The sequence below is a fragment of the Lutra lutra genome, chromosome 8 (assembly GCF_902655055.1).
Source record: "Lutra lutra chromosome 8, mLutLut1.2, whole genome shotgun sequence".
Classification (NCBI taxonomy): domain Eukaryota; kingdom Metazoa; phylum Chordata; class Mammalia; order Carnivora; family Mustelidae; genus Lutra; species Lutra lutra.
The window spans coordinates 133,284,225-133,306,545 of NC_062285.1; the positions used below are offsets into that span (position 1 = coordinate 133,284,225).

The window sequence follows — 22,321 nt, forward strand, 5'->3', positions numbered from 1 at the left end:
AAGAACACCAGACCAGAGACAGACCAGAGAGGAATTTAGCACCAGAGCCCCAGAACCCACACTTTCTGCCCTTCCTTCCACAGAGGCCACAGGGAGAGGCTGCAGAGGACTCCTCCAGGCCTGGGGAACACTGAGAAGGGCTCATGTGTGCCTGACTACAGAAGGCAGGGCCTGGGGTCACTCTGCCTTTGCTCTACACCCATGAAAACCAGACCATCAAAGAGGACACCAGAAGGGCGCCTGGTGGCTCGGTCAGTTGAGCAGCTGACTCTTGGTTTCAGCTCAGGTCATGACAACATGTCCTGGGATGGCGCCCCATGTCCCGTCCCGCTCAGGAGTCTCTCTCCCTCTGCCCCTCCCACTCCCCACGCGCACATGCACTCACTCTTTCTCTCCCTCTCTAAGATAAATTAATTAAAAACAATAAGACACCAGAACCTTGTGCACAGATTCCCTCCTCCTCCGTGGGTAAGAATGGAAGGTGGGTGAGGCGGGGAGGGGGGAGTAGCCCTAGCAGAGGAGAGGCTGGAGGCTGGAGGGGATGAACTCAGCGGTTCACCCAGGATCTTATCAACCATGCTGAAGAATGTGGATTTTAGTGGAGGGACAAGGGGAAGCCACCCGGGGGTGGGGGTGGGTGACATCATCGGATCTGAATTTTAAAGAGATCACCCTCTCTGACCTCTGCCTCGGAGTGGACAGGAGAAGTGAGCAGCTGCAAAGCAGCCCAGAGGAGCCAGGAGCCAGCTTGCAATCTAAGAGAGGGCAGAGTCCCAGGACAGGGCCAGGGAGAAAGTGGTTAAACAGAAAGGGACAAGGGAAGGCACCAGGCGGCAGCCCCGGATCTACTAGCGCACACAGCCCAGCTCAGGGAGAAGCAGGAGTAAATGCACACCGCAGCCATTTCCTCCCAAGTAAGAAGTGACCTGCCATCTCCAGCGTAGGGCTCAGGCATCATACAGTCACCCAGACTGAAGTGCCTGAATGGATCTCCTCCTCGAAGATACCATCCCTGTCTGCTGGGCCACAAGATACATTCTTAACCAATGACTCAGTCAACCAATCAGGGCAGAAAGCAGAGCTTGAAGCCAGACCCATCGTTCCATTCAAGTTCTGCCATGGAGCGTGTCCATCCTGCCTGGAGAGAAAGACTCCCATGGCCTTTATTTTTTTTTTTTTTAAGATTTTATTTATTTATTTGACAGCGAGATCACAAGCAAGCAGAGAAGCAGGCAGAGAGAGAGAGAGGAGGAAGCAGGATCCCCGCTGAGCAGAGAGCCCAATGCTGAGCGCAAGGCAGAGGCCTTAACCCACTGAGCACCCAGGCACCCCCTATCACGGCCTTTAAAACCCAGCAACTCCTGCACCCAATGCGTCCCAACTGTGCTTCCAGCCCCACCTCTCCTGCCTCCCGCCACTCTCCATTCTAGACCCAGCTCCCCAGGGGAGAGCCTCTGCTCCTCGGCCAACTCTCCCCATCATCTGGGCAGCCTATCCTAATACCCCAGTAGATCTTCATCTAGCTTCCTCCCCTTCCCAGACCGATTCCAGCATAATCTGACTTGTACCAGAACCACTGCTTCCTTTCCCTGTCATCCCATCAGCCATCAGACTCCCTGAAGGCAGGGACTGTCCCCTCCACCCCCCAGACCCTGTAGGCAGGAGCTGACTGAGCCCAGGGTCCACAGAGAGGGTCCTCCATCAGTGCCTCTCGTTGTGTCTTCTGGAGCTGCGCTAAGAGAACAACCAATTCCAAAGGTAACCCTCCCAAGCCCTCCTGTCCAGTGCTGGGAGGCGGGGAGCACACAGTTTTCACTCCATGGTTAGAGGCGGGGGGCGAGGCCCCCAGCTGGATCTGCAGTCATCCAACACCGGACCCTGACTTTGCGCGTAACTGGTTCAGTATCTGCGCAGTGAGATCACACGTGGGCCTCACCTTCTCCATGACGAGCACTCAGCCACCACACCAAGGGGACTGCAAAGAGAAGCCCAAGGCTCCAGATATGAGGCGGTGGCCCCTCCCACACAGCCAGGATTCTGAGCCCCAGACCCGCCCCCAGGTGTAACAAGGTTGACACAGCCGCTTGGCCGCCTTCCCATTAGGAAATGGGTGTGCACTGGACCCGCAGACCCGGCCCTCCCGCTGAGGGCATCACTAGGATTCGCCAGAGCCGGCGCATGCGCACATGAGGGGCAACTTGAACCCTTCAGTCGCCTGCAGCAGAATTACTCCTTCCCTCTGGTTCTGCTGATGGGACGGTTTTTCTCTCCTCAAGCATGTGAGCACAGTTTGCTGAAACCCAACGCAGAAAAATAACCATACTGAGAAGATCTAATTATACGGCCGCCGTCTCAGTGGGAAAGTGCAGGGCGCTGGGTTTCCTGAGTCCACATTGGGATGGCAGGGAAAGGCAACCCCACATGAGAAACTAGGGGCAATCTCTGAAGACCCCTGCACCCAGACCCAGGCCAACACCAGCTTGTTACTCTGAGTGATGTTTAAATAATACAACACATACATACATACACACACACACACACACACCCCTACAACAAACTCTGAGGAGTATAGCCACTACCACCAACAGCCATCCCAACCCTATCCCTGCGGGGCTGAGAACTCTAAGGCCTGGGATGGGTCCCAGGCGCTGAATAACCTGGGGAAGGTTCCAGCCTCCCTAAAGGTCGGAAGTCCAGAGGTCAAACACCACAGACTCTCTGCCAGCCATTCGCAGATTGCCTGACGTGAAGACCAATAATCCTGCACCTGATCACCCAAACAGAAGTGATTCTGCTGTGGTCTGTCGTCCCCCACCCCCGCCCCACTCCGAGCAGGCAAAGGAAGGAGAGGCTCGGAAGAGGTGGCCTCCAGGACTATGTCAGTGTCCTCTTGTCACCAGTGCCCCTTCCAGCTATATCTGATGTTCGTTTGTTTCTAAGAGACACACGACTGGACTGGCCGGGGGTCAATCTTCCTGAATCGATCAGGCAGTCATTTAAGTCAACTCCGATAATGAGCTTCATCACTGAAAGGAGACAGCCCTTCCAAACAGTGTTAACTTATTCATGACCTTCCCAGAAGGCGTCTTAGAAGGAATCCGACTCAGGAGGCAGCCAGACACACCCTAGAACCACCCCAGACCTATCAGTTAACAGAACAAATTCAGCTGGGCTGCCTGGGCCTCCTCCCCCTGGGCCTTAATTTCTCGCTTTATAAAAGGGAGGTGCTACCAGCTCCCCCCAGGACAGCTGTGAGTACTGGAAAGCCTGGGGGGGTGCAGCCCTCCCCACCCCCCCAGATCTAGCTGACAGTCCCAGCTCTGCAATGTGGTCAGAGCACTGCTCCACTCACAGAACTATTGTGAGGATCACAATAGGCGAGCGGAGGAGCGGTGCTTGGTGGCGCCCCGGGCCTACAGGCCCAGGCCCAGCCCCCGCCCCCCCAACAATCTTTGCCTCTTCTCTCAAGAAGTCTGTGTCGTGGCTGAGCTCATAATGAGTCAGTCACTCGCACTGCCCTCACACAGCCCACTTCGGGGGGTTTGAAGTCACATCCTGCCTAGCCTAACTAGACATGATTTATTCCACCCCAGGAATGCAGCTCATTTCCCAGAATTTTGTAAAGAACTTTAAAGAGTTTGATCTTGCAAGGGACTCCATTTACAGGCTCAGCTGGAGTGGAGGAGGAGACTGGGTTTGGCTCAGACCTGTAGGCGGGAACCACACAAAGTCGGGGCTGAAAGAGGCCCCCTGAGCATCTCATTCTGGAGCGCCAACAGTTTTTTTTTGTTGTTCTTTTTTTTTTTTGTTTTTTAATTTCAACCCACAGCAAAAAAAAAAAATTTTATTTTAATTTAAGGGCTTTTAATCCCCCATACACACACAAACAGGTCAAACGAAAGCTCCACAAAATGATATATACTTGCCACTCACCTTGGTATTTTCCACTGGAATCTACTTTGTTCGGTGTCTAAAAACACTGGGTGCCACCTATGAAAGTAACTTCATGACCCACCAATGAGGTTTCAGCTGATGGTCTGAAAAAATACCAATCTGACTCGGCTGTCACTGGGCACATGAGGCTCGGAATGGTCCAGTGAGTCACCCAAGCCCACAAGTCAGGTCAAGAAGCAGCTCGAGGGGCACCTGGGTGGCTCAGTGGGTTAAGCCTCTGCCTTCCGCTCGGGTCATGATCTCCGGGTCCTGGGATGGAGCTCCGCATCAGGCTCCCTGCTCAGCGGGGAGCTTGCTTCCCTTCCTCTCTCTGCCTGTCTCTCTGCCTACTTGTGATCTCTGTCAAAAGCTACTTCTTAAAAAAGAAGTAGCTCTATCCCAAAGCCAAAGCAAGGCTCTTGGGGGGGGGGGGGTCAAACCTCCAGCAGGTAGGACAGCAGTCACCTGCCATGCACTGGCTGTGTTCAAGGACCACTGCTCCATCACCAGATCCTGACAACCTCAGCAAAGCCCAGTGCGCAGCCTGTGGTCCTGCCCTATTCCTTTTCCCCACCCTCCCCTTCAAATACATACTCAGAGGCTCGGAGAGGTGGAGCAAATGGCATGGATATGGACATTCAGGAAATATCCTTTGAGGACCTGGAGCCAAGGACAGCACTCCGTCGGTATGCAGAATCCCAGCAGATCCGATCTGCTACAATCAGAACATCACCCCTCCAAGCCCCAGCCCTAAACTCAAGAGACGCCCAGAAATGACATGATATTAACAGCTTAATGCAAGGAAGATCACTATCCTACAGGGATGAGCTCAGAGAGGCTGCTCTCCGAGTACTTATATCCCTGGGGAGGCATAACCTAACCCTGTAATGAACAGACCTTCATGCCTGCTAACAGCCTGCTGATGCCATCTGTTAACACACACACGTGTACATGCACACGGTCTAGAAGCAGGAAACCTAAAGTTCTCTCTGGATCAGTGGTTGTGAACACTTTCATCCAGTAGGGACCCCTTTGAGAATCGATGGGAGGCAGTGAACCCTCCGCACACCACCTCACGGAACTCACCGAGATGCTCACGGGCAGTCCGTGGCCTTCCAGAAGCTCCCCAGTTACAATTTCAAAGACAAAAGGACACCAGAGTGGCCTCCTTCTCCAGCAAGGCAACATGAACAAAGACTTGAGAGGAATTTCTTTCTTCATTACCCTCCAGAGGGGTAATCAGAATCTCACAAAAGAGGTCGGAGGGGGCAAAAGGCAAACTCTGCAGTAAGACAAGCCAACAGTGAAAGTTGCTGTGGCAAGTGCGGGACTCGGGATGGAGGGGGCAGGCGGCCGTTTCCCCTGAGCTGCTTGGGATCACCCGCGACCAAGACCTCCCAAATGATCAGCAAACAGCCTCTCCTCCCTACATCTCCATCGCTCGGGACAATTCTCAAGCGGGCTAGCAGGTGCCAACCCCGGGCACGCAGGCTGCCTGGAGGATGGAGCCAAGCTCTCCAGAGAAACCAGGGGCGACAAGCAGCACCCCAGGGCCTTTGGCCTCCCTGGGGAAAATCACCCAAATACTAGTCACAGATTTAAGATAAAAACACGCCTATCTCCCACTTTACAGAAAAAGTCAATTCCTGGAGAAAACTAATGAATTCCTAGAGAAGGCTGTGATAGCACCCACGTCTGCAAGGCGGGCCCACCCAGCTGTTCTTGAGCAGGAAGCCCAGCTGTGGGGATGACCTCGCCGCGTCCTTCACCAAGAACCTGGCGGGTCCTTATTTTACCACCCGCCAAGGACTGCTCCTTTGCCCCAGCCGCAGCCTCGGGCTGGCTTCCAAAGGGGCCAAGGCTGAGCTGCGCTCAAGAAGGGAAGAGCGGGGCACCTGGGTGGTTCAGCGGGTTGAGCCTCTGCCTTCAGCTCGGGTCGTGATTCCAGGATCCTGGGATCGAGCCCCGAATCGGGCTCTCTGCTTGGCAGGGGGCCTGCTTCCTCCTCTCTCCCTACCTGTCATCTCTGTCAAATAAATAAATAAAATCTTTAAAAAAAAAAAAAAAAAAAAAAAAGAAGGGAAGAGCGGCAGCCTCCATCCCACACACCTGCCGGACTGGGAACGAACCCACGCCACAGGCATGTGCACACACACAAACCTGGACACACCCAGTCATGGGCACGCACACAGACCCGTGAGTGTGCAGCCCAGGGATGTGGGATTGGGGCAGAAGGTGACACTCGTGGAGTCAGGCCACCTGGGGCTGACCACCACAGTCTCTACTCACAGGCTGAGGGAATGTCTGGGGACGTCATCTGAACACCACCAACCTCCCTTCCTTCATCTGCAAAATAGGCATCATGTGGCCCACACCCCAGGCGGTGCTGACAAGTAACCACCAGCACTTGCTTCTTCGGACCAGACAGCGACCGTGGGCAGTAGAAGAGAAAACTGAAGCCCAGAGCATCTGAAGGACTGGCTCCGGGGCACACACTAGTGCAGTCGGTGTGTGTGTGCCCTGGAGCTCCGCCTCCCGGCCCGCTCAGCAGGTACTGAGGAAGTGAGCCCCAGAGGTTTGCCCCGAGAGCAATCATCAGGAAAGGGAAGGAGTCTGAGGCGACCCACAGCCACCTGCCCAGTCACCTGCGACAGAAGCGGTCCTCCTGGCTGGTACCCAGCCCCTGGGGCAGCCGCTGTTTCCCTGGCAAACTCCTTTTTAACCTGACTCCCCCCCTCCACCAACCCCTCCCAGCTGTCCCCTTCGGAACCCACTGAAGAGCCTGGAATTTAAAGCGCCTGTCGTTGTCAGAGACTTCCAACCACAGCCAATTCGGAATGTCCCAGGTCCAGGAGCACAAAGGCTGCCTGGTAAAGCCCCCGGAATCTTGCCCCTGATCTTTGCTCAGGTCCACACTCAGTATCACATTCTTCAGATTCTTGTCTGAAAGCCAGAAAGGGGGGAGGGGGAGTGGCCTCCACTATTTCAACCTAAGGATAATTAGAGCCTGTGACTTGTTTTAAAGGGGTAGAGGGCCAACCTTTCCCAGCCTCTCGAGTACACCGGTGTGATACTGCAACTGTCCGCACATAAGGGGCTTTGCAGCCTGGAAGTGGTCTCACTTTGACAACGGGGCTCCAGTGCACACAGCTATTAGGTGGCAGGGAGGGTCGCTGCCAGATCCTCGGTCTCACCCTCAGAGGCCCCTGTCCATTCCTTCTCCGACACGAGGCTCAAAGGGCTAGCCAAAAAGTCAGCAGAACGAACTCCAGCTGGTTTGGAGGAAGGAGTCTGGTTGGAGGTGAGAAGTCCCAACACTTACGGGGTCCTGTAAATGCCGCAGAGCCCAGCGGCCAGTAATTAATCCCATAATGAGGCATTTTTCACGAGCACTTGGCGCGACACAGCCAGCCACCTCTTCCTCAGCCTGCCAAAGGCAGGAAACAGAGGGCGGCAGGCTGGGCTCCGGCAGAAGGCAGTCGAGAGCAGGGTGCTGTGGGGGGGGGGGGGGGGCAGGAGGCTCAGAGGAGGTGGCACTGGGAAGTAGAGGGAGAAAAGCTAGTTTCCCATAGGAACCAGACTGACCATACCTCACACACCTGGCCACAAAAACCCACCTGCCCCCCACTGACATGCCTCAGAGGGACACGGAAGGCTGCACTTTACACCTGGCCCCATAAGCCAGCAAGGAAACACCGGGCCTCACTGCTTTAAGGCTGGGCCTCACTGATTTAAGGCTGTATACAAAAGCCTGACCTACAAACCCCCAACTTCACAAACATCACCCCCCCCCCAGCCCACACTGAATGCATTCATTGGGTGAGAAGGCAGGGGAGGCAATGAAAGCGGATATGGACATCCAGGAGCAGGAGAGGATGTGAGCTCTCCCTCACTACCTGGGGAGGTACTTAGGTTCTTTGAGTCTCAGTTTTCCCAACTATAAAGTGGGAACATTAATACTGCCCCCCCCTTCATGGGATTGGGAGGCTTTCATTGCAACAACCTGAGCCTGACTTCAAACTATAGTGACAGAAAAATTTGATAGGAATAGGTTTCTTAAAATGGATAAAAATAGATATATTTATAACAGACTGTTGTCCGTGCTAGACAAATAGTGTTAAGAACAGGGACGCCTGGCTGGCTCCGTAGGTGGAGCATGTGACTCTTGATCTCAGGGCTGTGAGTTCAAGCCCCACATCCATCGCAGAGCTTGCTTAAAAATTTTTTTTTTTTAATTTGTGTATGAAATCAAGCACATAAACAATAGAGCCAAACTTTAATGAACATCAAAATCCTCTATGGGGACTCTCATTTTCCTCATCCCACACACAAGGAAAACAAGTGCAGAAAGGGTGTAAGGCTTACCAAGGTCAAAGAGCCGGCAGGTGAGAGAATCAGGATCAGGACAAAGGGTCCAGTTCCAGAGCCTGCTGCCTATTACGTACGAGTACGTAGTAAGTACGAGACATATACACATCCCAGTGGTTGAGACTCAGAACCAAAGCAATAAAGCTTTCTCCCCAAGGTCACACGCAGCCAAGTGCTGGCGCAGACGCTAAGCCAGCACACTTGGGAGAATATACTCACCTGTTTCTCAAGCACACATTAAGTGCCGACCACAGGCGAGGGTCCCAGGAACAACAGGGAAGCAAGACCCAAAAGCAGACCAGCACGGACGAGTGCCAACAAGCCCCCCGGTCCAGGGCGGTGCTGACACGGCCAGGAAAGCATTGTCTGGCTGCAACTAGGATTTTATGTTTCAATTCCTACACCAGCATTCTATAAAATGTTACCCATCATCCCTCATGCGAGAACAGTGTCTGCGGCTCATCAGAGGGAAGCCACCTCCGGGAACAATGGCTGGTCAACAAGGCCTGGGTAAGGCATGAGATCACCCCGGGGGGAAGGCGCAGAAAGCCGGGAAGAACAACTCCGTCCCCTCCACAAGCCCCATTACCCCGCACCTGATCACAGCGCACTGGGCAGCAGAGAGGAGAAAGCAGGATGGAGGAAAAGATGCTCTGGTGAATGAGGGGCAGGTGAGGGGACAGGAGAGGGCATGGGGACTGACACGTACTGGGAGCCACCATGAGTGGAGTTCGTGAAAGGCTGAGAGCCTTCCCACCTTAGCGACTCAGGATACTGACATGGGTTTTATTAGCCACTTTACGGAGGAGGAAACTGCAGCTCGAAGCAATGAAATAAAAACCTGGGGAAATCACAGAAAGTCCCTCGCACCTGGAAGAACAGAACCAGGGGCCCTGGATTGTGGGAGAGCGCGCTGCGGATACACACGCCCACTCCCTTCTCCCAGTACGGACTGCGCCCCACACCTCCCCAGATTCACCTGTGGAGGCTGTAACACCCCAGGACCTCAAATGGGACTGTTTGGGCCATGGGCCTTTAAAGAGTTGATGAAGGTAAAACGAGGGCATTCGGGTGGGCTCCCCAATCTGCCCAGCATCCCCGGAAGCGGGGGAGGACAGGAGCCACGGGGGCTGCGCACGCGCAGAAGGCAGCCTTCTGTAAACAGAGAGAGGCCTCGCTCGTGGACTCTCAGCCCCCCAGCCTCCGGGACTGGGAGACGGAGAGTCCTCTTGTCCAAGCCAGCCTCGGGGACTCTGAGCACGCCCTTGCCTGACTGTGACTTGCCTGCCTGGCTGCTGTCTGGTTCACCCCCCGCCCCTCCCGGAATACAAACCACAGACTCTGGCTCCATGCAGACACGTGCCCCGCACCAAAGCAGTCTCCAGCACACCCCCAGCATTTAGACATATTTAATGAACAAATAAACTGAGTGAAAAATAACCCAGCTGCTGCTTTGAGAGTCACCCACTCCCTTGCCCACAGCCCGCCCACTCCCTCTGCTTTCTCTAACTCCCTAGTCCGCATAGCCACCATCCCCCCCAACACAGGAGCTGTCATCTCACTGCAGACAGTAGAAATTCCAAGATAATCTCTAGCTCACAACCAGCACCAAACAGTAGTGCAAACTACACGGAAAGTAGGGAATCTACTAAGTGCTGAAATCCAGCGTGTGTCAAATTCTTACCACTGATTTTCAGTCAATCTGTAAAACGAGTGTACGGTTAGGATAAGGCACTGGTTTGGGTCGGGTTTGGTTTTGGGTTTTCTGAGTGTGTGTTCAACTGGTGGCGCTGAGAACGGGGACAGAAACTCTCCTCACCCAACGTCAGGCGCGAGCAGCCCAGTACTGACCCAGATCGCTCCGCAGGCTGCAGAGGGGACTCAGGGCGATGGACTGAGCCACACTAGCAGGGCCAGAAGTGTCCACTCATTCCTCGGGGGGGAGGGGCAGGGGTACAAGCCTGTGGCTCCTTTCTGAACCAATAAGGGCTGCTCTCCAGCTCTCTAGGAAAAGGGTGTCATCCAGGGAAGGCTCCCTTGAGCCAGAAGCTGAAAGACAGGGACAGCACAGGGCTGAACAGGCAAGGACACCTGCAAGCTAGCCACTCATCTGGAGCGAAAGAAAATACCAGAGCAAAGACAGTCTCTAGACCTGTTTCTAGTCCAGTCTTTGGACCCCCTGACCACCCATCTTCTCCCCTCATGCCCCGCAAAGAACTCCCTTACCATTATAAACATCTATCTGCCCCAAAGCTGCCACTAGGATTCTGAAACTTTCTCTTCACAATAAAACTAAACTGTTGCAACTTGTTGCTACGATCCGGTGACTTCCCTGGGCCCAAGGAGCCACAGCAGAGCCCAAGTGGCCTGCCCGTGGTTTCTGGACATTTCTGAGACCGCCTCTGCCCATCATCCCCCTGCTGCCTCCTACCCAGTCACAGAGAGGTCTCTCTTTAGGGCCAGGGAGCTATTTCCCCCGCCTCCCCGTGGACAAGACTCCTTGGCACCTCTGGCCCTCACTTCCTCTCCAGTGAAGACCAGCCACGGCCCCGCTACGAGCAGGCGGGCACAGTGGCCAGGATGGTCTATCACCTGCCCTCCCTCAGGACCAACCACAGGCATCTGAAGAATGGCCGGATGAGGTTAACGGTGATGTCAGCAGCCAATGCAACGTTAGGGTAGCCATCCGCACAACAGGATGGAGGCCCCACTCTGCAGCAGCTCGAAGCTCTGTTCCCTACATTAATTCTTGGCCATTAGTGCAAGAGGAGGCCTTGGGGACCAGACCAACACTTATCACCACCAAGTGAGGAAACACAAGTTCAGGAGTGAAGGGCATCTACACAGTCACATGGGGGCGTCTGGAATCAGAGAGTTGGGTTGTGAACACCTGCTCAGTCTTCTCATCTGTAAAATGGGGGTAATTTCCTACCTCATGAGGAGGTAAGACTTAACATGAGATAATCCATGTAAAAGCACCAGCAGTGTGCCTAGAATGCACCACGTGCTCAACAAAATGGAACTACTGGTACTCTTACTCTCATTAGCACAGTTGGGACTTCAACCCAGACCTGATTCCAAGGCCAACGCCCTCCCAACAGAGCCTCTTCCTTCCTTCCTTGGCCCCCACCTTCTCCATCTTCCCGCCTCCCTCGCCCAGGCAATTCTAGCCTCTGGGAGGCCAGCTCAAGACCCTGAGAAATCGCTGAGAAATCCCCAGTCGCAGAGGGTTGCAGGGGCCTACCTCCTGGGATGAGTGGTCTGTCCCTCCCTCCTCCCCTCCAACTTCCTGTCACAGGGGAAGATTCCTGAGGCCGGAGATGGGCCCTACCAAAGCCCCACCAAGCCCAGCATGGTGAAGGCCACACAGCAGCAGCCCAAGGAGTCTTTTGATGACTGAGATTCACCAAAGAAATTTGGGGTCAATACCCTTATCCCAATAGCTGGTCTTAAATATTAAAGGGGGCCCCTGGGTGGCTCAGTCAGTTAAATGTCTGACTCTTCATCTCAGCTCAGATCTGGATCTCAGGGTGGTTAAGTTCAAGGCCCCATGTTGGGCTCCATGCTAGGTGTGGACCTACTTTAAAAAAAAAAAAAGACAAAAACTTTAAAATGACTCCCTGCCACCACTTTTCTTCCCCGAGATTTCCAGACAAGTGCCTGGCATGTGCGCTTTGTCAAGTGAAAAGATGAGCAAATAGCATTCGAAAGCTCTGGTTGTCCGGGCCCCCTCGTCCCCAGGCTTACAGAAGAGCAGTGAGCCCCAGCCCTCATGACGAGGAGCCACCTCTGCACCAGGCCCCGGGGGCAGAACCTAAGGATCTAGACTTGAGGACAGACCCCACCTCTGACCCCCCCAGGACCTCTGACCTCCACGTCCTCAGACCAGCGGGTTCTAGCATCTTTGCCCATCCCAGACCAATGGGACCGAGTCCCCCAAACCAGTTCCAGTGCATGTCTTTATGTTTATCAGACAGGAAGCTCCCTCTCCAGCCCAGTGACTTCATGCAAAACACAGGAAATGCGGCGGCTTTTGAACACAGGCAGCTCCAAATAAAGGAGCCTCTACGGCTGTGTAACGGCCTTTTTAAAAAAAAAAAAAAAAAAAAAAAGCTTCACTAACACGGCTCAGATCAGTGCTACAAGGTAAGCTGTACTGTGTGCTAAGAAGGATGCGAGGGCTGAGACTGACAACTCAGCCTCCGACCCAGGAGACAGACCTTCTGGCAGGTTCCTCAGCCATCCTCAAACCCACACTCTTGTTATCAGGGACAGACTCGTTGGACGCATTTAAAATCTTTAAAACTTGACCACACATTTCCTCCTGCCCACCACCCAAGGACAGATGATATTGATGAGAACATGAAAAAGGAGGGAGGAGGGGGAGGAAAGAACCAGACCGCTTTCTGTATCTTTACATGTCAATTATAAGCCCTGGAAAAACCAGACACCTCCCTGTCGCTGGCGGGTAAACTGAGGCAGAGGTCGAGCAGCTGGAGAAAAGGCAAAAGGCAAAAGGCTGGTCGAAGCTCCGCCTGACCCCAAAGCCCTTGTTTTGCTCCCTCCACTGGGGTTTCGTATGGAAAATACAAGAAATCAATCCCCTCAGTCCTTACATGACTTAAAATTGCTAGAAATGAGCACCAGCTGACGGACACTGGAAAGCCAGTGTGGCCCTCTGAGCGGCCCACCCGGCTGCCTGGCGCTACCCCATGTGAAATATTGATTTTTGAGCTGTGGGAACTTTCAGCTGAAGGGGCCCTGTCCAACTGGAAGAAGTTCAGAGAAACCGAGAACACTTCCCACCCAATTTCTTAACCGGAGCGCCTCTCCCCCCAAAAAGAAAAAGACGAAGGGTGTGGAGAGTAGACTCTTGAGGAAAGATTAAAGGAGCTAAGTATGTGTTGCTCGGCTAAACAGTGCATAAAGGCCAAGAAAGGGAAGATAACACTTTAAAAAAACACTTTTAAAGGAGGCCACGTGATTCTGAGAGGCAAGGCTCTGGCGCTGAGTGAAACCAGGAGCCCAAGCTTTCTACCAACTCACAGGCTGAGCTTTGGGCAAATAGCTCCTTCTCAAATTGGGGGGTGTGTGTGTGAAATCATCCCTAAGAGCCCCTCCAGCTCACGCGTTCTAGAATTCTAAATAAATTTGGTAGAGGGTTTTTTTTTTTTTCTTTTCTGTTGTTCATTCTTCTTTTTTTCATGCCACATGAAAGGGAAATCTCGAAGATGCAAAGGTCCCAGAAAGGGAATGTCTGTGGGGAGGTGAAGGAAACGCCCTCCAAGAAGCCCCCTTTCTCCTCTGGGTGGGACAGACTATAAGGACCATAAGGACCTAGAACCTCTGAGAGGCCCGGAGGAAGCCATGCAAGGGGGGGAAGATAGGCTGCACCTTCCACTTCACCCTCCATAGGTCTGGGCCCAACCTGCCCCAGCAGGAAGCCACACCCTTCGGTGGCCACTTTCCGGAAGGCCTGGCAAGGCTCCCTCCAGCCACAGTGGGAGGGAGCCCCGTGGAGAAGCTGGAGATGAAGGCCGCAGCACCGCCAGAGAGCTGCAGTCAGGCCCAGAGACACTCCCAGGAAGGCCTCGCCCTCAGCCAAAGGCGATCCAAGAGCCTCTTTTGGGTCCACCTGCGGGGGGCCAGGGGCTGTGTCCCCTTCTGGGTGCTGAATCACCTCAGGCTTAAGAAACTAGAGGGCAGAGTGGGTCCCCAGAGAGTGGTCAACGGAAGCCCGTCTCAGTTACTTTTTAGAGAGACACACATCAGGAGCAGGAGGGCAGCTCCCCCCATCCTGCTTCCCAAATATTTGGAGTGTTCACAGCATGAGGTGGGGAGGTGGGGACAGGGGAAAGGACACCAGCCAGCATCCAGCCTTCAAGCCATCTGCCCATGTGGTGGCAGGCCCATTTTAGCCCCAGGCTCATTTTGTGTACTGTGTGACTCATGCCATTCCTCCAGGAGGCCCAGAGGCTGCCTGGCAGGGACGCAGACCTGTCCGAGACCCTGACAGGGTCTTCTTCTGGCTTCGCCACAATAAAAAAGCCAACTCTGGTAGTGAGCAGAGCTGGCGGCTTCTCCAGTCCTCACAGCATCCAAGGCTAAGACGGTCTTTCTTGAGAAGGCAACCGGGGCCCTCCAACGCAAAACACCCTTTTGATCACATTTTCTCAAGAATTTGGGCTTTTCCACTGTTATTAATACACATTAAAAACCACAGGCCAGAAGCCTGAGGGACAACTGGGGACAGAGGGGGAAGGGGCACGCTAGTGGTTGCAGGGACCCCGAGTTTCAAAAAGAGAATCTAAGTGAATGAAGGTCTGGTTTAGCCCTAGGGTCGGAGCGGGCTCCCCAGGAAAGACCAGAGGATGATCTGGAGCCAGGGGAATTGTGGGAAGCCTGGCAAAAGGGTATCCTGAAATACTTTCCAGACATACACTGCGGGCTTCCTTTTCTCATACAGCAAAGAAAAAGCAATCATCTATCATTTCCCAGAATACAGGGAGTGGATCAGAACAGGCGTTTGTTTAAGGGGTTACTCTGGAAATATGACGTCACGGGGAAGAAAACAAGACCCAAAATGTTCCACCTGTGAGAACGAGTCAGTCCGTTTTTAAGACCCTTCCTCCTTCCTTGCACACTCAATTCGACAGGCACTCAATACGAAACTGGAAAATCAAAAGCAATGCATCGTGACGTTGAAACCTACAAGACTGGCCAGAAGACCCCCTGATCTTGACAGGTAATAAAACTAAAAAGGCCAGGTAGTGAAGAGCAATGCTCACCCCACTCCTGCTTCCGGGGCCTTCCTCCCTTTCCCGAGGCAGCCACAATTACCAGCATCTTGGTCTCTTTCCATGCAGAGCCCCAGCGACATACTATGCCTGACAAAAAGGGGAGCACTAGACATACTACTTTGCACCTAGTTTTTTTCTTTCCACTGGCAACTATCTTGCAGATCATGCCCTATGAGCACTTACAGCTCAGCCTCATTTTTCTAAGGGCTACACTGTAGGATCCCCACTGGAGAGCTGTGCCATGATTTATCGGACCCTTCTGATGGGCAGTTTGCTTCTTTCCTGTCTTTTTTTATGACAATGCCGTAAAGAACATCCTAGGACACTTCCTCTCGCATTATCTGAGTTTATCTGTGGGTTGAATTCCTACAAATTAGTCAGAGGGACTATGCTCTGGCGGACACTACCAAACTACCTTTAAAACAGTTTCAGGGGCGCCTGGGTGGCTGAGTGGGTTAAAGCCTCTTCCTTCGGCTCATGTCATGATCTCAGGGTCCTGGGTTGGAGCCCCGCTTTGGGCTCCCTGCTCAGCAGGGAGCCTGCTTCCCTTCCCCTCTCTCTGCCTGCCTCTCTGCCTACTTGTGATCTCTGTCAAATAAATAAATACAATCTTAAAAAAAAAAAAAAGACCGTTTCATCACTACTCGGCCTTTTGGCTAAGATCAAGTGTAAAAAGACAGTTTCTTACAACCTATACTCCCATCTTACGCGTAGGGCCTGAGCACGTGCCTTCACCACTGGGGCATCTCGGAGAAATTAAAATTACTGAATTTTCCAGTTTCCTAGGTACTCACTCTTGTGTTTAACAGGTGGGCACATAAACTGGCATCATGTCTTTGTAAGATGACAGGGCCCTTTTTATCAAAATCAGATTTTCCCCCAACCAGAGCCAGAAGCCAGGTCTCCAGACCCTCAAGAGCTGTGCTCTTTCCATGTCACCCCTCTGGCTCTACCCTAGACCTCCTGGATCACAGGAAACCAGGTTTTAGAACAAAAACCGCAGACAGTTTGCACACCTTCTGCCTGGGCCAGAGCCTTGAAAGGAGGCTATTCGGCACAAGCTCATCGCTGAGGGCGTCCAAAAGCATCAGCAGGTGCCCCCCTGCCCCACCCACCTCTGCCTCACAGTCCACAAGCACTGTACACACTCATGTGCATGCACACACACACACACACACACACACACACACCTTTTGAGAAAGCAGAAAGAACACTAAGCAGGAGCTAGGAACACCCACCCCACCTACCCTACCCTTCCCTGCTTCCTGACCTGAGGACCCAGGGAGTTGAGACCTGTCATTTACATATTTTCTTAGAAACTGACACAGCCACTGTATATCAGGCCCTGCGCACACCTTATTTCCTTCAGTTCTCACACCTAACCCTTCAGGGTAGGTACCCATTCCCATTGACAGAGAAGGGCCCCGTGGCTCCAGGAGGTGACATGACTTGCCTAAGGTCGTAAAGCTAATTAAGTGGCAGGGTCAGGATTTGAACTCTAGCTCTCAGGCTCACCACCCCACACTTCCCATCTCTAAGAACGGCATTCTAGAAGTCACAGGAGCACCCCCCACTTCCCAGGGGGTGACCAGGGCTCCATTCTGTCGTCGCCAGGGGACTTGAGCCCAGTCTGTCGTCACCAGGGGACTTGAGCCCAGGAGTTCAGCGCACCAAGGGTTAAGGCCGCACCAAGGGTTAAGGCCGAGAGGCAGTGACTCTCTGGGGCTGCACAAAGGGAAAATGCACTTCCTGCCCTTGCGGGCAGAGATGCTGTTTTATGCTCAGCAAATTAGGACGTTTGTTTAATTAAGACGACACACAGATTTTGTTATTCTAAATATTTTTGGAACATGATGCTTGGGAGGAAGCTGTCAAGACATGGATTTTTTTTTTCCTTTCTTTCCTTGGCTTTGGGTTTCTTTCTCCCCCTTCAAGGGAAGGGTAAGACCAGGCTCAGAGGAAAACAACAGCCAACCCCTCCCCTCCTTTTGAAATAAAGATGTCAAGCTGGTAAAGGCTGTCTTCAGTACTTGACTGAAGGATTAGCTAGAAGAGGAAGTGAAGAAAGCACAGAGAGCCAGGTTTCCAGCAATACCCTAGCAGGCGACACAACAATGCCGCATTTTGAGTGTGCTTTTCTCTCTCCCAAAAGCTAACAGATCCTCGTTTTGTTTTTTCTGGAGCAAGAACAGGCAAAAGGCAGCCTGTGATTAACATGCTTCCTTCATTCTGCAAGAGGGAAGTTGTCCCATCTCCCACCCCTTTGGTTAAAAAGTTTAAAAAATTTTTTTAAAAAGTAAAAACTCAGATAGCCGGGACCCTGATCCTCTCTTTCCTCTACCCTCCTGTGCTCTTCAGGCAAGCAGCCCCACAGACCACCTCCGGAGCCGAGTTGCCCTTCCCAAACAGAGCCTGCCAATCCAGGCACCTGGATCTGTCCACAGGCACTGCCGGGGCTCAGGGGCTCGCTGAGTGTGAAAAGCGGAGCTCTTCGGGGTCACCCGCAGCCAAGTGGGGGGCACGGTGACTCTCAAGTTACACAAAGCAATCTCTTGCTTGCTCAGTTATGCAAGTAGGGGTGAGGTGGGGGAGGGGGACTGGGAACTCCTGGAGGGCAGAGGCCTCTGGGACCTGGGCAGAGTGGGCTGGCTCCTTGCTCTCACAGTCCCCATGACTCACCGTACCTTTCTGAGGACCATGTCATCTTCGCCTCATATTAGAGTCATCTGCAGATTTGTCTCAGCATTCCCTAAGTGCCGGAGGGCAGGGGCCAGGTCTTACTCAACCTCCCACCCCCCCCCACCACCTGCCAGAGTCCCTGGCACAGAGCAGTCAGTTAAATATTTGTTCAATTACACATCTATGTACCCTCCCTCTGCACCTCGCAGCCTTGTATATAAATTGACTAATATTAATCGAGTGATTGTCTAAACAGGCCTTAAAGCAGCCTCCTTCCTCACCAAAAGGGAAATAAACCACCAGGTGAGGTTATCAGGCAGGTCTCTGCGGTGTCAGAAATGGCCACAGTGTTGCAGGAAGGAGCAAAGGCTCTCTTCCCCTTCAACAGTTACTCAACAGTTACTTTGAAATCCTCTTAAACCTAGAAAAGGATGCACTGAACCGAGGAGTTGTTGGGCCTCTGACCGCCCAGCACAGAGAGGCCGCTGGTCTCCGGGACCTGCCAGGACCTGGGACTTCCCAGGAACCTTTCTCCCCACACCAGCTGGGTGGGGCCACAGACCGCAGCCGGGCCCTCACCCCGCCCCCACCTCAAGGCAGCCGGCAACCGTGTCCTGGTGTGTACAGCGTTGTTATAAAAGACTGGGCTCCCTGCAGGGATAAGGGGGTGCAGTCCTGCCCCGGGCCTGGCCCCAGGACAGGATGGCGTGAGGATACCCCCCTCCTCCCCCGGCAGAGAAAAGCGGAGAAGGCAGGGTAACAACCCCGATCCGGTCCAAACAGGGACGATGCAATAGCGCAGGTCTGATCCTAAAGGAGAAGGACCCAGCTCCCCGCCCTGGCCCGCGTGGGGCGGCCCCCAGGTGCGGTGGAAATCAGGTGCGCCCCGGGCCGCTCAGATGGCTGCCGGCATTCCTGGGCCTTCCTCCGCCGGGTAGCGGAAGTCAAAAGTCAACGGCTGAGGGGCTGGGGGCGGGGGGGGGGGGGCGGTGGGGGGGGGGGTCCTTCCTGCCTCGCCTGGCACCCGCCGGGTCCCGGTTCCCCACGCACCCACCGCACCTCCCCGTCCCCCTCCTCCGCCCAGCGGATCTCAGCCGGGCGAATGAGGAAGTCGGGAGCGGAGGGCGGAAACTGAGCCGAGTGCAATGTCTGCAGCAGGACAGTCCGATTCTGACTCAGGCGGACGCCCTGACAGCTGCCAAACGGTCCCTGCCTGCCCGTTACCTCCGTTTCGAAAAAGCTTGGAAACTTCCAAAGCAGCCGCTGCCCCCGAGCCCCCCATCTCACGCTCGCTCGGTCCGGTCCTAGGGTCAGCGGCTCCCCGGAAGGGGTTAAAAAGTTTGCCCAACTTGGGCTCTCCGCGAGGCGAGGGCGGGGCGCGTGCCCCGGCCGCAAGGGGAGGTCGAGGCTCCCGGTGCCCCGCCGGGGGAGTGCGCCGGGCAGGCAGGGGGAGGGGCGGAGGGTTTCCGGGGAGCGCCGGCCCCAAAGCCTTGGCCTGCTCCCGAGGCCCTGCCTCCAGCGGCGCCCTCCCCGAGCGTCGCGCAGGGGGTCCTCCGGCCGCTCCCGGAAGGATGCGGTGCCCGGGCCCGCGGCGTTCGCGCCCACCCCCTCGCCCCGCGCGCCGGTCGTCGGCCGCGCAGAGGCCGAAAACCACACGTCCGGCCGCCCGTCCCAGACGCCGCGCGTCCCGTCGCCACCGCCCCCGCCCGGGGCGGGACCGGCCGGTGCGGCTAGCTCACCTGAACCTGGATCTGCGCCGGGGAACGGGCGCTGCTTCTCCCGAAAGGGCTTTCTCGAGCGCTCGGGCGACGGCGGGGTGGGGCGAGCACGCGAGGCGGGTGCTGCAGCAGGTCAGTCTCGCTCAGCCTTCCGTGCCCTGCCCGGGAGCCGCGGTGATCTGCGCGCCTCACCGCACCCAGCTCGGCTCCTCGCCGCCTTCCCGCCCCGCCCTTGCGGCCGCCCGCCTATTCCAGCCCGGCGCCGGCTCGAGGGCGGAGCCTGGAGGGACGACACCGCCCCCTCGAACCGCCTCGCCCACTCCAGCCCGTCCCCGGTCTTGATGGACAGACACCTGGGGCCTGTGGGAAGGGGGAGGGCGGAGCCTCTGTGTCCAGCGGGGTGGGTATTCATCCTCGCCAACCGCCCCCACCTCCACCCGCTCCACCTTCCCCCGCGCTTCCTAGGCGGGAGCCCCGCCCCCGTAGGGCGGGCCCGACGAACAGCCAGGCTCCAGGGAGAGGATTGACACAGAGAGAGTCCAATCAGAAGGAGGAGGCTCGCAGAAGGCTGAGGCCGGGATTTTGGTGCATTGCCGAAGCTGCGCGAGGCGAGGCGGGGCGAGGCAGGGCGGGAGCCGGCTGGGAAGGTCCGAGGCTCTGACACCCCGCCCCTCGAGCTGTTTTCCTGGTCCCATGTCATCCTACCAGAAGAACAGATATTAAGTACCATATATGGAAAAAGTGCTATTTTACATAATTATGATGGCCTGTGGGGGCGGGCATGGACTCAGCCCCGGATCCGGTGTGGGCGCCCTGAGTTCAATTCCTGACCCTCTCTTTAGAGTGGGCACGGCGCAGTCTTCCAGCCTTCAGAGCTGTCCTCACAGGGGTTCCTGGGTGCACTTCCAAGCATTCTCACCTGCACGTGATTAATTCGCACACTTCCCTTTAGATATTTGTTACCAGTGTTTTCTTGGGTGTTCTTTTTGGGTAGGCAAAGAGCCACTCTTTTTGGTTACTGCCTACTACACGAGGATAAAAACTTTTTTTATTAAAAAAATTTTTTTAGGGACTGGCTCAGTGGATAGAGCATGAGACTCTTGATCTAGGAGTTGTGAGTTCAAGCTGCAGGTTGGATGTAGAGCATATTAAAAAAATTTTTAATTTAAAAAAATTGTTTTGCAATACAAAAATAAATTTTTTTTTTATTTTTTGCTCTTATCTTTTAATCCCTCTGGAATTTGGTTGTTGAGAGAGGGAGAAATCCAATACAATTTTCGCAATAGCCAGTTATCTATTCTTTATTCATCGCCTTTCCAACTTGTATGTGCTTGAACCTGCTTCTGAGTTTGTATCCATTGACCTTTCTGTGTGTTCCTGTGCTATTTCCAAAATACTTTAATGATGGTAGCTTTATAATACATTTTCTATCTAGGAGGGCAAATTTCTCATGACACTTTCCTTTTGGAATGTTCATACTATTATGACTAAACTATAACTTGAGGAAAAAATGTATGATGTAAAAGCAAAAGAGCACTGGAAAAAAGAATTTTGCAACCCTAAGAATTACTACCAACAATATACAAAGAGCTCTTCTCAGTGATTAAGAAAAACCCTGAGTACTCCAAAACAAAAATGGCCCTAAAAAAGGAACAGAAGTAAGAAAGAAGAAACATAAATGGCCAATAATTATGAAAAAAAAGTTATTAGAGGGGCGCTTGGGTGGCTCAGTGGGTTAAACCCTCTGCCTTTGGCTCAGGTGGTGATCCCTGCCCTGCATTGGGCTCTCTGCTCAGCGGGGAGCCTGTTTCCTCCTTTCTCTCTGCCTGCCTCTCTGACTGCTTCTGATCTCTTTCTGTCAAATAAACAAATATAAAATCTTTAAAAAAAATAAAAATAAAAAATTTTAAAATTTCAAAAAGTTATTAGAAATGCAAAGAAATGCAAACACAATATCACCAGATCCCATCACCTAACAAATTTTTAAAAATTAATGAAAGTATAAAAATGTCCCGTGTTGGCCAGGTTTAGAGATACAGGTAGGAAAATAAATTAATCAATTCTCTCTGAGAATTCACCATAAAAAAATAATTGGGAAAGTGCAAGGATAGTGGTTTAAAAGGTACTCTTTTCAGGGCACCTGGGTGGCTCCATGGGTCACGCCTGTGCCTTTGGCTCAGTTCATGATCTCAGGGTCCTGGGACCCAGGGATCTTGGGATCGGGCCCACATCAGGGCTATCTGCTCAGCAGGGAGCCTGCTTTCTCCTCTCTCACTCTGCCTGCCCTGCCTACGTGTGATCTCTGTCTGTCAAATAAATAAATAATCTTTTTTAAAAAAAGGTACTCTTTTCAACATTGTTTAGAGTCACTAAATATTAGAAATAATTGTATAAGAGATTGATTGCATAAGTGTTGATACATCTGTATGTTTCAGAAATAAATACCAAAAAAGTCACTAAAATTTTGTTTAGATTTGTATTTATGATTTCAAATATACTAAGTAAAGAAAAGCAAATTATAGAATGCTATTATAACAAGATTTCATTTATTCTTGTGCAGTGTTTGTTTCAAAAGGATTATATTAAAGTGTAAATAAGGTTAATGTCTTGGTAGAAGGATTGTTACTATTTTTTTCCTTTTGCTTATCTGTGTTTCTAACACAAATATCACTTGCATAATTTTATCAAAGGTAGAAGAAAATTACTCACTCCGATGTCACCTCTTCGAAAATGTCCTCCGTGACCCTGCAGGCCAGTTAGGTGCCTGTCCTTTGTACAATCACATCACCTTTCCCTTATCTCTCTCACTGCACATTAGATTTT

At 53.2% G+C, this 22,321-nt stretch overlaps 1 protein-coding gene across 1 annotated transcript in view; it reads right to left on the reverse strand.

Moving 5' to 3' along the window:
- Positions 1 to 19,721, reverse strand: part of MYH9 (myosin heavy chain 9) — an 88,473-nt gene extending 68,752 nt beyond the window's left edge. The window contains 1 exon segment of the mRNA XM_047741016.1: positions 19,520 to 19,721. The gene's annotated coding sequence lies outside the window, so the exon portion shown is untranslated.
- Positions 19,722 to 22,321: the final 2,600 nt, after the last annotated feature.